Below are 3932 nucleotides of genomic sequence, written 5' to 3'. Positions count from 1 at the left end.
GTGGGGCCATATATTGGCATACTTTGACAGGTTGGGATTAAGGCTTTAGGTCAGTAAATATTGGGGGGTGGTTTTTGCCAGACCAGAGGGTTTCCTTCCACCCATACTGAAGGGAATTCAGCTTCTACCTCGGGGTGGGGGGCTTCACTGGGAAGAAGTATATGATCTCCATTCCTCTCCCATGGAATTGTCAGAGACAAAATCATGGGTTAGACCTTTTTGTTTAGGCACAATTGTGTCTGTCCATCTGAGAAGAAGGCTATTTCTGCACTCAACTTGGCTAGGAGGTCTCTACCTAACAGTGAGACCGGGCAGTCTGGTAGATACAGGAATTCATGAACTACTTGGTGACCAGCTTGGCACTGTTGGGGACCACAAAATGGCCTTTGGGTTTGCACCCCTGTGGCTTCTATGATGGTGACGTCTCCACCTGAGAGGCCACCTTGTGTGTCACCACAAAGTGTTCAGCCCCAGTATCGACCATGAAGTCTATTGTTTAGCTCCCCACCTTCATTTTGACCATGGGCTCATGGGAGCCTAGTTGGATAGAGCCCAGTCTTTCCTAATCAGAGTCTGCTCCTGCCAATCAGATCAGGTCAGCGCCAGGTAGTTCAGGTTGGTAGTGGCTGGATAGAGCGGAGGTTTTGGTTTCCCTTTTTGGTGGTTGGAGCATTCATTTTCCCAGGGTCCAAATACTTTGCAGTAGTCACATTGATCCCATCCCAGTGACACCCTTCTTTTTGTTCTTGCATCCCTTGTGGTTTCTGTGGGGGTTCTTCAGGAGGGAGTGGTTACCCCAAGGTGGCCAGGAAAGCTGCCTTGTGTTTCATCCTTCTATCTGCCTCCTTTCTGGCAGATTAATCCCAGTTTACAAAAACCTTGTTGGTGATTTCCAATAATTTGGTGGTGTTTTTTCCAATGAATCCTTCCAATTTTTGGAGCTTCTGTCTAATGTCACTTTGGGCCTGTCCTACAAAGGCAGCATTGACCATGCGCTGATTTTTGGGGGCTTCTGGGTTGAATGGAGTGTAAACTTTGAAGGCTTCACATAATCTTTCATAGAAATCAAGCTGGACACTCTTCTGGCTTTTGACCTCAGATACCTTTGCCATGTTGGTGGGCTTTTTGTACCCTGCTTTTACCCTCTGGAGGAAGGCGAGTCAGTATCTTTCTAATCTGGCCCTTCCCACCTCTGTGTTGGGGTCCCAAGTGGGGCTCCTCATCAGGCATAGCCTCCTGTATCCAAGCCTTAACATCTAGATTCCCATCCGGTGCCTGAGTCTGGAGCCATTTTCTGGCTTTGGTGACAATTTGTTGACACTCTTCTGCATTGAAAAGGGTAAGAAGGAGCTGCATTTTTTGTGTGTGAGATCTTGGGTAGGCTTTTTATTGGGTGGTTATCGCTGCTCTACAGAGGTCAGCTGAGGCCTGCAGAGTAAGCAGTGTCGGCCCAAGAGATGTGGATCTCCTCTCTCTGTTGATCACAGTGGGCAGGTTTTCTTCCGAAAATCCCCCAGAGCTCAGAAGTGGACCTGGAACGCCTCAGATACATGTGGCTTCCATGCCTCCAGGCTGGGCAGCAGGGAGGTGATGCCCATGGCATGCCAGGTCTCCCCGTCTGACACCACCAAGGTCTGGTAGGACAGCAGCTGCACACCCGCCTCTGCCAGGAGGCCAGCATGGCCAGAGTAGATGGCTGAGCCCAGACCATGAGCCAGGGGCAGGCCCCTGCGGAGAGGCACTTCTGGTGTAAAGATGGCTCCATTGAGCACCTACAGCACAGGTGTGGTACCCCAGACCAAGCCCACAGCCTGGTAGTGGGCACCTGCCAGGGCCACGGTCAAGAGTCATTCCCCACAGCCCTGCTCCCCTGGTACAGCAGGGTTGTGGGAGGTGGTCACATTGAGGCCAGTCTCTCACCAGCAGCTTAGTGTTCACCAAGCTCACATCTGCCTGATTAGAAGTATCTTTGAGGAGGCCAACAATGACTGCAGGGCTCAGGCAGTTCCCAGCATTCTTTAGGGAGGTTCCCTGTGTTACCACCTGAATGGTCCCTTTGGGGGGATCCAGCCCAGGCTCGCATCAGTGTCCCCAGAGCTTCTGCTAGACCAATCCAAGGGTTGGGTGTGGAGAGAAGGCACTGGTAAGGGCGTGGCCATTCAGCATCCTCTCCAGGGATTTCCCCTTCACCATGTCCACAAACTGCATGGCAATCTCCCCTCTGCAGTGGCTCTGGGCCTCTTTGGTGCTGGCACCCAAACAGGGACAACTCATGACATCCTCATGCCAAGGCGTGGTCCCTTGGTGGCTCCTCCGTAAATACGTCCAGCACAGCGCCAGCACACTGACCCGACTGCAGGGCCCAGAGCAGGGCACCCCCATTCACAATCCTTCCCCGAGCGCAGTTCACCACATGCACCCCCTTCTTGCACTGAGCAAAGGTGCTGTCATTCAGCAAGCCTGTGGTGGAGGGCAGGAGAGGTGTGTGCACAGTGATCAAGTCACAGAGAGGCCAAATCTCCAGAGGCACTGCTGAACACCAAAGGAGGCCAAGACCTCCAGCAAAATGATGGGGTCATACCCTATAGCCTTCATCCCAAAGGACTGCATTCGGGTGGCCACCTCTCTCCCAGTCCTGCCCAGGCCAAGAATTCCAAGAATCTTTCCATTTAGTTCTGTTCCCATGAACTTCTGTTCCCATTTACTGCCCTTCATGGAAGCCATTGCCTGGGGAATCTGCCTGGCCAGGCACATAATCATCCTGCAGGTGAGCTCCGCAGCAATGAGGCTGTTCCCATTGGGGGTGTTCATGACCAGAACACCCTTCCTGGTTGCAGCCTCCAGGGCAACGTTGTCCACAGCCATCTCCATCCCCTAGAGCTTCTCTGCTTCGTTGATGACATCAGTAGCCACCTTGGTGGCTGAGCAGATGATGAAGCCTTCACAGTCTTGCAGCTCTCGGCCATCAACTCCTCTTTGCTCAGGTTCAGCTTCTCACCACCTGCAGCCCTCCATCTTGCAGGATCTTTCAGCAGCAAGGGTCCAGGCTATCACTGATGAGCACTTTCTGCAGATTTGCAAAGCCATTGCTGGAGTCCACCTTGGAATCGGCTGCTTGTGTCAGGCAGAAGCACCTAAGCCAAGAAGCTGTTGTTCTGACTGCAACCTGGTATCACTGGGCAGCAAGAAGCTGCTTACAGTCGACCCATAATGAATAGTGAGTCTGGATTATGGATTCTAGGAGATCGATCATCGCCTGTGGCTTCTCAGAGTAGGGCAGCCTGTGGTGTTTCCAGCTGAGGAAGTCAGAAGTAGAGAACAGTTGGTAGTAGACAACTGATCGCCCCTCTTGTAAGGTCCCATTGGGGCCTATTCTCTAGGGACCCCTAGTCTCCCACAATGGCATCTACATTGCTCTTGGGGGCCTTGGGCCTTGAGCTGTGGACCTAAGGCATCTTCCTACCAGGTCAGGTGTCCCTGGTTGGAGTGGGCTGGCTGCCGGCAGAGGCGTGACTGACGGATGTGGACTGTCAGGCAGGCGAGGTTCCCCTCCTTCAATTGATGGGGTGCTGGGGGCATATGGTGGTGGAAATGGAGGGACTTCTTCTGAATTTTCTTGTAGGATGGGGGGCAGTTTTTTCTGCTGAAGTCTTCTTCTTGGCCCATGCCACTGAGACCCTACATTGTGCCTTACTATTAACGCAGAACTGGACCCAAGGAGGCTTGACTTGAGCTATTTCCAGCCGTGGATCAATGTGTGGGAATTGATCTGGGTGGCCAGGGTCTCCACTAACTACTTTATAAATAGCACAGACTCTGGGGACATCTAGTGTGCCCTCAGGGGGCCAGCCTACACCAAAGGTGGGCCATTTTAATTTACAGAGGGTGCATAACTCCCCGGGGGTCAATTTGACCCCATAGTCACCTGAAAA

The 3932-nt window shown here is 52.5% G+C and overlaps 1 pseudogene; it reads right to left on the bottom strand.

Annotated features, from left to right (window-relative positions):
- Positions 1-1520: 1520 nt before the first annotated feature.
- On the bottom strand, positions 1521-3666 carry LOC120237009 (annotated as a pseudogene).
- Positions 3667-3932: the final 266 nt, after the last annotated feature.

Source organism: Hyaena hyaena, unplaced genomic scaffold (assembly GCF_003009895.1).
Source record: "Hyaena hyaena isolate Hyena2069 unplaced genomic scaffold, ASM300989v1 scaffold_168, whole genome shotgun sequence".
NCBI classification, from domain to species: domain Eukaryota; kingdom Metazoa; phylum Chordata; class Mammalia; order Carnivora; family Hyaenidae; genus Hyaena; species Hyaena hyaena.
Note: the sequence above shows the minus strand (reverse complement) of the source record. Positions and strands in the feature narration are given on the sequence as shown.